General features: G+C 29.3%; 1 protein-coding gene across 1 annotated transcript in view; it reads right to left on the bottom strand.

Moving 5' to 3' along the window:
• LOC116773564 (TLR4 interactor with leucine rich repeats-like) overlaps positions 1–15,813 on the bottom strand; it is a 52,474-nt gene extending 36,661 nt beyond the window's left edge. Inside the window, exon 1 of the mRNA XM_032666042.2 lies at positions 15,393–15,813. The gene's annotated coding sequence lies outside the window, so the exon portion shown is untranslated. The remainder of the gene's footprint in view (positions 1–15,392) is intronic.
• Positions 15,814–16,459: the final 646 nt, after the last annotated feature.

Below are 16,459 nucleotides of genomic sequence, written 5' to 3'. Positions count from 1 at the left end.
ATTTTACGTCATAGGAAAATGAACCGTATATCTTTACGGTTAGTGACGGTAGAGACGAAAGTTCTATCGACTTATCTTTAAGTAAAAGTTCAAGCATTCGGTTACACAGACCAAACTAATGCATAAAACAAATACAGAAGAAAGTATTCAAGAGTTGCCAGTAGCGGAAGTTTATGTCTTCAATTAACATTAAATTATCCAAGTAAACAAGTCAATAAAATCTTTAAAGAATAAAGAAAATAAACAAAAAAAAATTATAAGCTATAATAATTTCTACTAAAACATACTAAGATTAGGAATGTCAGTTTTGTAAAAGTTAGAAATTTAATTAAATAGAAAGCATAAAAGCAACAATGCCGTTTATAACAAGGCCAATGTAAAAACGGTCAAAGTCACAAAATGTTGCCATCTTCTACGGATAGTTTCATTAATTACAGATGCTCCATAACAAGACTGAGGTATTGCTAAATAAAAATGAAACAATGCCAGTGTAATGTCATCCCCGGCCGGATTCCCACAAGAGTACGGTCGTTGACATCCAATCGATTGGATGCTGATTTTTTGCAATCGATTCCTGAGACGAGATGCCAGAAACACTAACGAGGTGGCTTTGTTTATCGAATACCTTGAAGGACGGCAGACAAAAACCTAAATAAGACCCTGACTTCGTATCTGTTTAAAATTGGATGATTCGGGTATAATTATTCCTTATTTTGGAGGTCCATTTACTCGTCTACGCCATATGAAGAATCTAAAAACGCGACTCGCGTTCATACAGATCATTTAAGTTTTATTCGATTTAAAATTTCAAATATTTTTAAAATTTTAACGTTCTTTATTCCTCTATTTATTAGACCTGTTCGATAAGCATCAAATGTGTTGGTCAAAAACTTCTATTTTTCCTATTGTCCATATATCTATACGTTTCTGATGACTATATGTGACAAAAAAATACGAGCATACGTGTCATTGCCTTACTTATTCATTATATAAATACCGAGAATTTACAATATCAAAATATATGCCACATTAATTGTATATATTTTGTATACAGCAAACGAATAATTCAAATGATCAGACGTAAAATATTTATATTTAATTTTATGGAACATATTTCCGCTTCCCCGAACATATTCCTCAAATAGTATTAATTTACATCGGTTTTAAAAGCTGAAAATATAAAAACAGCATTCTACAAGGTTCAAACCGAGATTATGCGAGATTATTTTCATATACGCGTAGCTCAACTATTACACGCTGACTTAAATCCTGAAATTAAACTAAAAACCATCGATGTACAACAAACATAAGAGTATTGTTTAATATACATTGCATAATTTTAACAGCAATGACGCGAATACAGTTGTTTTGTAGTCAATAATAATACACTTTTACCCACTTTCGAGAATTAAAGTCAGTGGCCTAAATGTGTTAAATACCACAAATATTATAAATGAAAATGATTTGTATGCATCCATGTTATTGTGTCAAGCAAAAGTACTGAAAATCTGATTGTAATTTATCTTATAATACTAGAATATTAAAGTACATTTTAACACATAGCTCTCTAAAATAGGGCACTGAAATTAAACGAACTTCAAAGACATTTTATATTGAATGGAAGTTTTGCAACCAATTTGACACCTACGTGTTGTGTAACCTAAAATATTTTCCGTTAAACCAATACTCTATCAACTTGCAAATGGAAACGTGGACGTAAATAATTCAACCAATAATAGACACTAAATATATAAATAATTAATACGAAGATAGTGTAAAGGTATTTATGTTATCACACCCACAGGTGCGTGGGCAACGGAAACCGAGAAACGTTGTTTGCCATTGAACAAAACTGGAACATAGTGAAGGAGGAGATACTTTTTTTTATTATATTATAGCCATTAATATTATATAATAAAGTTTTTAAAATTTGTTACTTCAGTTACAAAAAGTTAGAAGGTTACAAGCAATTAGTATCTAAACATAAAAGCTTGTACTTTTTTCCAACACTGTCGAAAAAAGTAAAGAAAAAAATATAAAAAAAATTTTGGAAATATTTTCTAAATTTTATTTTCATTTTTGATCTGACCTATCATATAGTTAGTATAACCGTGTTTAAGGAAAGGTTCATAAATATGCAGGTTTTTTATTATTTCAGAATTTAATTTTCTATATATGTATACATATGTGCATATTAGAAACAAATTCAACTAAAAAAAGACAATATCACTATTTTTATTTTATTTTTTTTTGTAGAGACAAGTTATAAATATCGATTAAATATGATATATGCGACAGGTTTCCTTTTAATATTTTAATTCATCTCAGACAGTCGCCAGATGTATTTATTATTCGTAAAAATATATTGTTTCAAACTGGTTTCAACACAAAGCTTTCCAGATGTTACGTTTATAGATACTCCATCTTCATTTATACATATACGAGACATAATATGTCGTTATTTTAATAAGTCGCTGTCGATAAATATAGCAGAAGAACTTATATAAAAATATATTCATTTCTGTCTGCGAGTTTATATAATTAAAAACTACTTCATGGAATCGAATGCCGATATGACAAACATTGCCGACAGATTTCGCTGTTTAATTATTACAGATTCGATGTTATAAATTAAATTCACAAATGAACGTACAGACAATGATCAGTCAAATAAATATATTTAAACTGTTCTTAACCAAGTTGACAATGCAAATTTGTGCTAAGTCACAATTCGTACAAACTTGGATTGAGATTTCTATGAATCCCTTTCCTATTTGTTTGATTGTACTCGTATACCAAAAATCAAATAAATCTAATTTTAATCATCATCATTAACCTATTAGTGCCCACTGCTAAGCAAAGGCGTTCTCACATGGAGATGGTTAGAGCATTAATCACGACGCTTGCTCAAGGCGGATTTGCGATTTCAAACTTATAATTTGACATTATAAGTTCAGGTTTCCTCATGATGTTTTCTTTCACCGCCTGTCATTGGTGTCTAAACACTCTAAGAAAGTACATATAACTCGGAAAAATCACATTAGTACTTGCCAGGTTTCGAATCTGCTCCCTCATGCACGAAATACGAGCCCTCAATCTCTAGGCCACCACGAGTTATGACTTATGACTTACTAATTTTAATATTACTTTCAAAATAACACAAGTAATTTGTCACTTATATGGTTTTAGACAAAAAAATATATCCTTTTACAATAATTTTATTCATAAACGATTGAATTTGTCGTATACAGCCGCAATTCCGAAATCTGTTGTTTTTATTCTTTTTAAAACTGTATGACTAGTCACAAAACTATTTTGGTGTTGTAAATAATATGGAATTTGATTTCAAAAAACTTTAACATGTATTAATACGTAATTGTTGTCTCGATTAGAGATGCTGTCCTAAATCTTGCTATGAAGTAAAATTATATTGAAGTATGCTATTATATCAAGGCAGATCTTATTGACTTTTAAACATATTCATGTAAAGTAAATTAAATTTTAGATCCTATAACAATACGCATCAGAATGAATCAGTCTTCACAAAATATTTTGTTATCCATATAAATGATACATCCTAGGACGATAGTATAAAGTAAGAAAAGAAAGTCAAATTAAAGTATTGGTTTAAATTATAAAATATTAATATGTATGACGGTACATAGTCCACGGAATTCATAGTTCATGTTGTCCTCGAAACTCAACTCAAACAGCTTGTACTGAACAAGCCATTGTTTTATAGTGAATTGGCGTTTTTGTTCAAAACTGTTATCATATTTATATAGATGTAAGCAATATGAAGGATGTAAAATGAATGGACAAACTAATAGAAGGTAAAGAATCCGAACATTATTTATTATTTAGCATAATATAGAATTTTGCATTCATTTACAGTAGCTAAAGCCAGAACAACTATTTTAATATGAATAAACGCGAAAGTTTCGTCCAATTACATGTCTCTCTTAATATGAATTATCGCTCTTAAAAAATAAAAACGAAAATATGATTCTAACATTTCTTGCTTAGGGAATACTCCCAAGCGACGACCAAACATCACATTAAAGTAAAGGACGAACATACAAAGAAATCTCTCATTTTACAGCAATATATTATTATTATCACTTATAAATAATGACACTAAAATGAACGTACACAAGCTTTATTATATTAACATTAATATTTCTTGAATATTTTAATTAATAAGACCAACACGAAGCTTTCAAAGAGACGCAATATTTGATGTGAGAACACAATGAGCAGATATTAGACCTTGTTTATCCAAATGTGAATTTCTTTCATAAGAATGTTTCTTAGACGCAAGACGTAAAATTATCTCTGTTCCAAAAAGTTAGCGTAAATATATATATACATATATATGATAGTTGTATTATTCACTAGCTTTTGAACCATGGTTTCGTTTGCATAAACTGTAAAATGGTGAGTTATTTTAATTCTATGTAGTATTTTCACGTTCACACTGTTAAAATATTTAGTTTATTAGTTACAAATAAATAAAAATACTTGTTATATTTTTTAAGATAAAAAATTTTCGCTTTCTACTAAATTTTTCGAGCTTTTAATCCCAGAAAGTAATCTAACAGTCAAAATAAGTTTTTTTTTTAAATCCATTCCGCCTTTCCGAAGATTACCCCTTACAATTAGTAGAATATTCATTGTTTTGAAATGTAAATAATCATATAATTGAGAAACGCTAATTATTTTGAAATCAAAAACAGATACTTCGCTTTGTGCGTGAATTTTATGTTTCAGAATTTACATTTAAAACGTGAAAAAATATTTCATGTATTTGAATAAATATTTTTCACAGCAATAACTAATTTGATATCTGCTATATATACGCTGCAATAATATACATATATACATATATATATATATATATATATATATATATATATATATATATATATATATATATATATATATATATATATATATATATATATATATATATATATATATATGTATATATTATACTATAATAACAGAATAATTATATAAATATAAATGTTATTACTCCAATTAGGACGCGGTCAGGACATAACCACTCACAAATTAATAATCAATGAATTTTATACACATTAATTGAAACCCGCAATGGAAATGGGATTACTCATTATCGGATGTTTACATTGAATGAAAAACAAATAAGTAGTCCCTCCCTCTATAGTGAACTAGCTATAATATTATTCGCTTCAACAGAATCTTGTTTTACATATTTGAAAATAAGGTCTCTGAACAACAATGGAGGCTTTTAAGGCTCTTACTTCTTTTTTATAACATAAAGTGGGTTATGGAGGAAAAGCTAATGGTAGAAAACTATTTTAAACTGCTTTTTTTCCATGATGTGGAGAGTAAACATGTTTGTTAGGGCGAAATCAAATATGATGTATATAAAATAAAATATGTCTTATGTTTAAGCTATATTTGTACACATTTTCTGAAAAAGCAGTTTAAAACTAATTAAGGGTGTTGTAGAAAACAGACATACACTAAATCGAGCCTCCATCCTATTCCCAGCCAGTGCTACATTGAAATATCTCAAATAAATTAAAGATATTGTAAGGTTAAATCATATGATAAACACAAATTCCTTTAAATCAATATTGGTAGAAACTAATTATATAAATTTTATTTGCAGCTTAGTACTGTTATTGTATTTCATTGAAAGATATTTTTTCCGAGTAGCCCCTTAAAGGGCACTTTATTTCTAGTAAGTGTATATTGGCGTCCTTTATGCCATACGCTTTTATGGCCCAAATAAAATTGTATAAAGTTTCATCAAAATAAATCTATCTTTTTTTATATATAACAGAAACAACCATACACACTCATATTAGTACACAGGAATATAAGTTAATCCTTTTTTTTAATATAAAGGCATGAGAAATTATCAAATTCTGATAATAGGTGCCACGTTATAGGCTACGCTTATCATTTCTAATTATGTACATAAAGACCAAAACGAAATTCTTATAATTTTAGAAGGCTTTACATATAATGGAGACATTAAAGAAATTTTTCAGGTACTAACTTCTACATGATTAAGAAAGATGAAGGTTGAAAACTAAAAAAAAGTTTTCAAGGAAAATTCTTTTATATATTTTTTGGACGTTTCTAATTAAAATACATTGTTTTAATACTTGAACGACAGAAGCTGCCGAAATGAAGGATGCTAACTAAGATAACAATAACACATAAAACGTAGCTCTAATCGACGATTATGGGCTAACATACCAGCCGTTAACTGATAAAAACTTCGAAAATACGAACGTAAATGACAGTAGAGACGTTTTATACATGTATAAACGCCTTGAAGAATGGGACTTATTTTTATAAACTTTCAAAGAAGATTTTGTTTTATTTTACCTTATTTGCAATGTTTATATGTGACCTAGTTTTTGTCGCGTGTTTCCGTCCAAGTTTACTTCCAAATAAAACTCAGAGAGACAAGCATAAAATGTGTTAAAACAATTGATTTAAAATTAACCAGCAGTGGTGTCTATCTATGTGTGTTATTTTTCATCAAAATCCTTTAAATTGTCTTTGTTTATAAGAGCAACAAATCGCCAAACATCCATTTAAACAATCTCACAAAGACGTATTTATAAAATCCATAAGATAATATTCATAGAATGTGACTATTTATGTAAGTTGTTAATTATTAAATAGATAGGTTTAGCCGGTTGAAAGTAAGTTTTGGACGACAATGTATGGTATAATTTATGCCATTCTTAATCCCTCATTGCGGCATATTTAAAACGGCGGGCCCGTTACTTTAATGCACTTAACAATGCCATCAAATGAAAGGGACTTGCGAAGAATAGTTTTAAAAACATATTCAGCTATATCTAAAAATTAAAAAGTGAAAACCTCAAAATGAAAGGATTTACTCGCGTAGAAAAACATATGCATTGAATAACTTGATGTGACTGTTTTTAAACTATAAAATTTTCAAACTAAGTAATTAAGAATATTTAAATAGTTTGTTTTTTTTTATTCAATTGGTTATGTCATTTAGTACTTTAAATTTATTGTTATAGTAAATAAGTTAACTTAATTATATGTTTATCGCATATATTTATCACGTTATATAGTATATATCTATATATCTATATATATATATATATATTAATTATTGCATAAATAACTTATGTTTCTTTATGTAAAGTAGTTGTTTTCAAGAACATTTAACCCAAATACCAGTTGTTGATGGCAACCAATTTACACATACACGTGGGCGTCCATCGTCAGTCATTGTCAATAATGGACACGTAATAAGACTGTTTTAATTTCTATTTAGTTAATATAATAAGTTTTATAATATGTAAATTCGTTAACATTATGATTATGAATAGAAATTTAATTCAATATCAGGAAGATTTTTACAAAATTATTAATCAGTCTTCTTTTGAATTTCATCAAATCTGATACTGAAAATCATTTAAGTGTTTATAGATTCAACTTATATTTAATCTCTATCAACCTATAATATTTGTAGGTCAATATTTTCGAAATATCATATTTTATGACTGTTAATAAAAACAAATATTTGAATATAACACGAATTTCGTTTTACATTTATAACGCTAATCTTGTTTCCCGATTACGCTTTACTGGCATCTTGAAAGAATGCATGGAATTCCATACATTATGTTCTAGAATTAAACATGTTTTAGTTAGGAGATAAGCAAGTGTTAGCATTTATAAAATATAACTATACGACGAAGGTTTGTAACAAGGAATGCACGTACATACATATAAAAACAACTGTGAAAAATAATAATGAATAATCTATTTGCTGTTTGTCTGTCAATTTTTATTTGACTAAATCTATTTTAATATTTCTGTATTAATTACTGAGAGTTATGCAAAAGGTATTATGATTATTAACTGTCTCTGTCAGTCACTGGTGGTAAGACGAAGTCACAGGCACGAACTAGCTGTAGAAAATCACAGAAAACATACCATATAAATGAAAATATACAATAGTATGCACGCTTTTATTTTATTTATACTTTTAAAATATGTATTTGCATTCTTACTTAATATACCTTGAAGGTATTAATTATATATATGTATATGTAACAGATGTCCGTTGACGTTTCCTTTTCCGTATCCTTATACATATCCGGATTTTGATCCATTAAATTTTATCTTTTAGTTCATTGAATATTACTAAACACATATAATTAAACATTGGATTAGATCCGAATAGAAACTATGAAATTAAAGAAAGGTCCAAACATGTTCTGTGACGCAGTGGCAGGTGATAGCAATTAGCTAAAATAATGAGGATCTGTATCCACGAAAAATGGATCTTAATTAATATCGTACATATATCCGATATATTTTCAACATTCATTCACATCATTAGTTATATTATATAAAAGAAATAAGTCTATTTCATATTCCACAGACCTCTTAAAATGTCATACTTAGTAAAGTCTCCTCTTAATATCTCATACATAGTTTTTTAAAAAGACATTTCGCGTTGCCTAAAAAACACAATAAAACGAGTAAAACTATTATTAAATATTGTGAATATTTTATTGAGGAACCCTCGATGTCAAAGAACTCCACTTTCTCAGCAGGTGTAGAGGCAACACTTACATTAGGTGAGTGTTTATCTTTTAATCTTCTGTGTGGGATGCAACAGTACTGATTGGACGTGTCTGATGCGTTCATGAGTCTGAACCTGTTATTCAATTGAAATATATTACATTTTGGTATAAGATAATTTATTATTTTATACATATTACGGCATTACTCTTTCTTCAAACTATTTATTGATTTTATTTCTGTTACTATTCATTACTTCTAATAATGTACCTGCTTTGACTTGCAGATTTTTGTTTCGGTATTAATTTTGCGACATATACGTTACTTAACACAATGCTAATATAAGTGTATATTCCTACTACCATTTTGCGTATAAAGCTTAATAATATTTTTCTATAGCAAAATATTTGCATAGATATTCCATCAAAATATATTAAGAACAAATGAACAAATTAGTCAGATTGAATGTTAAAAATTCATAAAAAATATGAATACACGATAGAAAAGAGGTTATATATATATATCTTTTCCTCATTCAAAAAAAAACTATTTTTAGACTCGTGAGCTTTAAAAATCGAATAAATTTTATAGAGGACAATGTGTTTTATAATTTTCCACAAAAGGTGAAACTTATTGAGTGAATCATCAATGCTTTACCCACGCACCGATAAAATATAAAGGACTTAGCTTTATCGAATAGTACTAAACTGGAGGTAGATTGATATTCTCCGTACTGTTGAGTCCGGGAAGCGTTTATTCATGTCATCATATTCTATGCCTGCTATTCCTTAAAGAGTTTCTTTTATATAGAATCAAATTGTAAACATGATCTATTAATTTATTTTAATTTTATATGAGAATGTCACAAACAAAGCGCTATACGACATAAAAAACAAGGATTTTAAACATAAAAATTTAATTGTTAAATACAACAAATGTAGAATGCATACATTGTAGCATAGTTTGTATTAGATTTCTATATGTTACATACAAAAGAACACGTTAGGGTCCACGGAGCGTGAACAAAACGCGATCGACCATACCTTTACCGACAATAGGGACCGTGAACCAAGCTAACTCCATAGTTAATTCCAGCAGACTACCTCGTTAGTAAACTATATACTAACTTAAAAAGATATGTTTTTAATTCTCACAAATATAACTTAATTTAGGAAATATTGAAGTGTCCAAAGAATATTAAATGACTTAATTATAGCAGTCAGGAGACATCTGCCATATTAGATTTTCAATTTACTTTGTTATTGTTACCAACAAAGTCTTTAAATTATCCCTTATATAATCATCTGTTTAAATTAAAAGTCAAAAATATTTGGAAAACACCGAAAATATAGTAAGCGATCGCAGAAGAAAGTCATAATTACGTAATTTTATTGCGAATAAAACAGATGACAAATATACTTAACTAAAATATATAAAATAAAATAGTTATTAAAAATAATCCGACCCAAAGTAGGCATTAAAATCACTTTGCATAGTGACAGTAGCATTTTACACACATAGTAAATAAACATGACCGGGGTATATACGACTAACTCATTATGCATGTGAGATGTGTTAAAACGCGAGATGTTTTGCATTTTCACGAAACAGAATGTTTTTGTTACAAAGATTACTAAAGAGCCTTCTATTCAGTCTAAAAAACATTTCACTTTTAATGGATCTAGCTTCGAAAATTTTTTATGGAATCCAGGACCTAACTTCGTGACTTTTGTGTCAATAATTAATGCAAGGGTAATGATTGTATTAAACCTTTTTTGGGTACTGAATGTTATATTCGAACATATAAAGTAGAAACATCACTTTCTTATCATTGTTATTGAAACAAATAAAAGACATGTGAAAATATAATTTAAAAAAAATGAAGACGTCCATAACAACGTGTGTGCGGATATATTTTTATTGGTTACAGTAGAATCTGCCATACATATAATATTATTTTAAAATTTACGTGTTCATCATTTGTCATAAAGAAATACCAGTATCTCAATTTGTCTCAGTAACTAACTATCTGATTGACAAACAAACTGACTGTGTGTAAGACTAGAAGTTGTTAGAAAGATTTTACATAATTTAAATAAATAGTCGATTCTGCTTTTTCTGCTTCTATTGGTCTATTCATTAAAAAGGCAACTTGTTATAAAATTACTTTATCGGAACGACATCACGGTTATTTACATTTTTATACCTAACCCAACTGTTCATTGATAATTATTGAACCTCAGCATTACAAAGTAATCAATAAACGATAAGTTAAACATCATAAAATGTATGAAGATTGTGTGTGATTGATGTTTCCCTAGAAAAGTACATAATTCATAAGACGAAAAGTACATATAAGCAGGATGTTATGCTATAAATAGCTTTGTTTTACTTTAACGCAATTTCAAATGGAATAATAAAATTAAAATCTCTTAATCTCACACAAACAATTGAAACAAAGCTTGATAGCTTTATTTTTAAAGGCAGGATCATACCTGTAAATTATTTTAACAAAGATTATATTATAATTTATTATATCAGTGTGACACCAGGTTAATGTATAAAACATTTTTGTCCGAGGACGAGTTAATTGGATGCGTGCGATCAACGGTAAGTTAGTGTCCATACAGTTAATAGAGACTGTATTTGTTTAATGGTGATACTATCTTTTGTAACTTACCCACTCCACCTTTTGTATATATTTTTTTATACAGGCAACAATGATATATTTTGAATTATGAGCTAGTTACTTAATTATACAGTTTTATTTTTATTAATTTAAATACATTGGCATTGACACTGACAATCAGAATGTCCGCCGATCATAAACAAAATATTATTAACCCATTCTCTTTAACCATTCGCGTAATTCGTATTTAACATACGTTTTATGAATAATAATCTGCACACACATCTTACCTAACTGTTAACATTTACAGATAATGAGGCTGTGAAATATATAACGATAGTAGAGTAATATATCGAAAATAACATGTTTTCATGTGTCTTATTTCCATGCGGCATACATCAAGTTTCTTATAAAGTTATGTCCAAAAACTTAAACACTTCCCCGCTGAACACGGGATGAGTAGGTAACACACCGTTACGAGATAATAAAAGCGGCATGAACCTTAATAATAGTTGTTAATTATTACGCCTAACCCCGTGTGTAGGCTCCTTTATAATCCAGCCAAATTATAAAGTTATGTATAAACATGTTCAGACATGATTGTATCGTTGGCCTTTAATAAAATTCTACTAAGACTACCGGACTCACAAAATGATATTACGGACTGTACTATTACGTCATAGCTCAATATATTATCGCGACGTCTCATTTGTATTAAAAGCATTATAATGCACCGTTTATACATATATTATAAATTACAATACAAATTTATTAATATACCATATGCGTTCTTGATTAAAACGACGATACTTTAATATGGTTTTAAATTTTAAAACTCTCCATCCATCTTAATTAACTGGTGATTATTTATTTAAAACAAATCACATTAACTTTCGTGCTATACAGTCAGGTGATAGTAATCGTTTGAATTCGAACTAATTATATAATTTTTCATTAACAATGTTCTTTGTTTTATATTATATTTTAATATATTGTCATTATTTGTTTATTTTCCCACCTAAATATTGTTATAATATAATTTCTCATCTTGATACTTAAGTTGGTATTTACAAAGTATAGATATAGAAAAGACGTTTATTTCAAAATTAGTAACTAATTTGAAGCATTTAAATGAAACTAAGTTTAATGGGTTTCTACTATGCTTTTTTTTATATCTCCATTATACATGATCCCAACGTTTCGGTTCCTTTACAGCAACAGTGATCACGGACAGACTAGATGGAAATATAGATATAAAAAAAAGCATAGTATACGAAAAACTTAGTTTCGTTTAGATGTGTACACGCGAAAATTTTACATATATCAAGCAATTTCATTCTAAACAATTAAAAATAATGCCTTATATTCATAGATTAAAATAAAAAATGACTAAATATCGTTTAATTTTAACTTCATTATGATTCCGGTTCGTTTATCGTTTGCGTTTTAAACACATGATAAATGGAACACTATCTTAAATAATTAATTAAACTTACATTAATCAAAGCCATATTTATGTAGAATGATAAATTAAATCAATACTCGCTATAAATTGCCTCTGAGTAAGTGTAAACATATTTCTAGCAGACCAATACTAATTGGTTTATTATCAGACTCTGTAATGTAAACATTATATTGTTCATCCATAGAAAGCAAATTAAAAACAAAAGTCTCCATCTTTTTACTTGTCACTTCACGTCGTCGGAGTGGAAAATGCGACCCAAGTTAGCCTGGAGCCCGTCCAAACTAAAGCGACTCAGATAAGAAAGTCGGATCTTACATGGTACAGGGGACAGTTTCACGCTTCGTTAAATTACTTTGAGATGTATTAAAAACTAGCTGCTCCTTTCGACTTCTCTTGACCGACGACGTGCTTGAGGAATTTAACTTCAACATCTAATCTGGTAATTAATGGCCTAGCTTAGTAAAGTTTACCAACAAAATCATTTCAAATTTTTGTGAAATGTCCGTCTATATATTTATATCCATCCATCTTTAATACTTTCTAATAGTATAAGTTATTCTTGGCACATTTGCTGCTAATCACTCATACACCTACATATTGAATATTAAATTGAACCTCAATCTAGTATGAGGTTTCGTAATTTTTGTTGCTAAGTATCGGGGCATGCGATATTTTCTATCTAATTTCATCTGTCTAATAAATAAATAAAATATATTTGAAAGGAGGTTTCTTGCTGGATTTTTGCTTCAATCACAAAAAAAATTACAATGAATTGAAAAAATTCCTAATAAATATTTGGAATGTCGACACAATTTTTTAATTTGGCATTTTTGGATTTGGTCGTTTGATAAGGTCTGAAAAAAGTATAGCTTTTTTCCGTAAACTAATAATTTTTTGACACATAAGAAATATTATTTTCTGTAGCAAATTTTTAAATACGGTAGTTATGTAGTTTGAGAAAGTCGAATTCCATCAGATATGCAGTTGAATGCTTGTACATAACGCTACTGTGTGTTTTAATATAAAATCATGCCAGTATGAAATTTCAAAGTTTAATTTCGACAATACGACCTCCTTCCTAAATTGATACTGATACTTTTTTCTTATGTAATTGAGATTTTTTTTTACAAGCAATTATTCAACCTTTTCATTCATTCCATTTAGAACTCTATATTGAGATGTTTGGCAGCCGGAAATGTAAAAAAATGGGAACCGGAGCTAAGCTAATATATTTATAATAAAATATTCCAAAAATACTGTATTATTGAGCAATGTTTTCAAGAAATTAATTGTTCCATAACGCATAACGCAATCATATATTCACACCTAATTGATCAAAATCCAATAAACTCATTGCTTATTAAAATGTATGCAATATCATCGACACTTAACCATGCAGGACATTTCAAGGTATTTGCACAATAAAATAATTGCTGACATTTAAAAAAAAAATGTCAAAAGCGAAACTCAAACTGAAAGCCGCAAAGTGGAAACATAATTAATATAGCAAGCTATTCGAAGTTTGGTTCCCGTTTGAACTTCATACTACTGTTAATGTATCTGTGTAGTTTTGGTTGCATCGTTTTGGTTGGTTAAGCAACTTTGGCTTCGTCTAAAACTTGATGGGTGAATGAGATTGTGGTTGCAACGGATATATTTTTGCTAAATACAAGCGTAATACTAATTAAAGTGATGAATTAAAATAATAATTAAAAACTATTACTTATTTAAATGATAGAGGGACAAACAATTTAAATGATAAATATCTCTATTTTAATTGTTTGTGTTTATTACAATTATATTGCATTATTTGTAGTTTTGGACAAACGGAATTCTAATTAATGCATAAATACATATATTGAAAAGAATAGCAATATAAAATAAGCTTTTATAAATACACAGAACAATTTTGCCATTAGTTTATAAACATATGCATAGTATGCGATAAAGTGTTATAAATAATTATAATAACAAACTTAAACCCACTTAAGAACTAATTTGTGGGCATCATTTGAAAATTTATTAAATATTACTTAATCGTATTCAAATATCAACTCTATTTTCATACATATAAAGGCGATGTAAGCATAGTAACGGCAACACAAAGCCTATTTCAAAATATCGCGACATTATGCGCAACCTACGCTTCCATTCAAATATTTTCTGTGAATGTATACACATACAAAATAGAACGACATATCTCTCTATAGAATAAATTTTGTTAAGACATCGGTAGCCCACGCTATTTAATTTTATAGCTACAACCTGCCAACATAACGAAGGTTTGACAACACCGTCCCCAATTTCAATAATCCAAAAACATTTTGATATCCGGTACATTTTTATATACTCACATATAATTTCATTCAACTTAATTTACTCTACGTACTAATAACGTTGAAGCACTTAGAATTAATGTTAGTAATGCTAATTCTCGCATGTTAATGCAGTTTATATAACATTCAAAAAAACTGAAGATATATTTGAATCTGGTTTTCGAAATAGCTTCTACTAAAAAAAATAAGAGTTTCCTTAATTAGCAATATGCATTTAATTTTTATGTCAATCACCTATTGATAAAGAATATTATTCATCTTAAAGAAGCAACCAGCAACAAGTTCATTAATCACCGCCTCGTTTAAAACAGCAGTCTATTTGACTTTAAATGAATGACAGTCATTTAGTGTTGCCTCAGCAAATAATGAAGTAAGCACTCACCTTTCAATTCTAATGTTCACGCATCGTCAACAAATGAATGACCAACTAAACGCACACACAGTCACAACACTAGGCATGACGTCACATCGAACTCCATTCATAAATATCGATCACAAATTCGTGTCATTGACAACACTATCCAGGTCTAGGCTTTAATCAAAACTTATCTATGGAACTTGGATACAGATTATAACCGAACGCTTTCTGCCTCGGGCTAAGTTTTTTCTTATTTATTTTTTGGTATAGGCGTGTGTGTTCACCGCCGCGCGCGCACGTTTGAATGCGAAGCCTCTAGCCGTCGCCCCCGCGATTTTAACGCGTGGGCGCTAACAGCCGGTGATACCTCCCAAAGCGAATTTGCGTAATGTATTTAACGAATAAAACACAGATAATCTCGTCCCGATATAACAGCGAAACGACCGACGACAGCAGGGGATCGATTGAAAATGGCGAGCTTTCTTTATAAGATCATGTTAGAATTTTAAATGAGTATCGAATAATGCATCGAACATAAAAAGCTATCGGCGGCTAACAATATTATGTGAGCTGGTGCGTTGGGAAACGACTTACCAAGGAAAGCCATGTATGGAGAAACGGGTTCGTCTGCAGTCCCACACGTTTCGACTTTTTGTCGTCCGTTGCATTTGCTAGGGTAGAACACCGATATAAGCTGACTCGCATGACTCTCGGGTTGAGTTCGGGACGAAGTAATTTTTGAACACTAGAATGTGCTTTACGGATCATGTTAGGTTGGTCAAAATGGCAAGGAAGGTTCATTGTATGTAGGGGTCGTGTGTTTGCTGGCCACGTCTTCACTTCATACATACATAATGACATCGTCGCAGTACTTGCAGCTCTAATTAAATGTATTAGTTGGATCGCGCTAATGTCACTTTAAGCTTTTGGAATGGTCTGGGATTTTGTAAAGTGCATAATGCTGTGTAAGTTAAATTATCGTTAAGTGTTGCTCTGTTGTCAGAATGCGTAATGTTTAAACTGTTATTATATAATAGTACATCATAGAGGCGGTATTACGTAATGTTGACATAACGTTTGATTGTACAAAG

This window comes from Danaus plexippus (assembly GCF_018135715.1).
Source record: "Danaus plexippus chromosome 22 unlocalized genomic scaffold, MEX_DaPlex mxdp_27, whole genome shotgun sequence".
In the NCBI taxonomy this organism is placed as follows: Eukaryota; Metazoa; Arthropoda; class Insecta; order Lepidoptera; family Nymphalidae; genus Danaus; species Danaus plexippus.
This window is presented reverse-complemented; position numbering and strand designations above follow the sequence as displayed.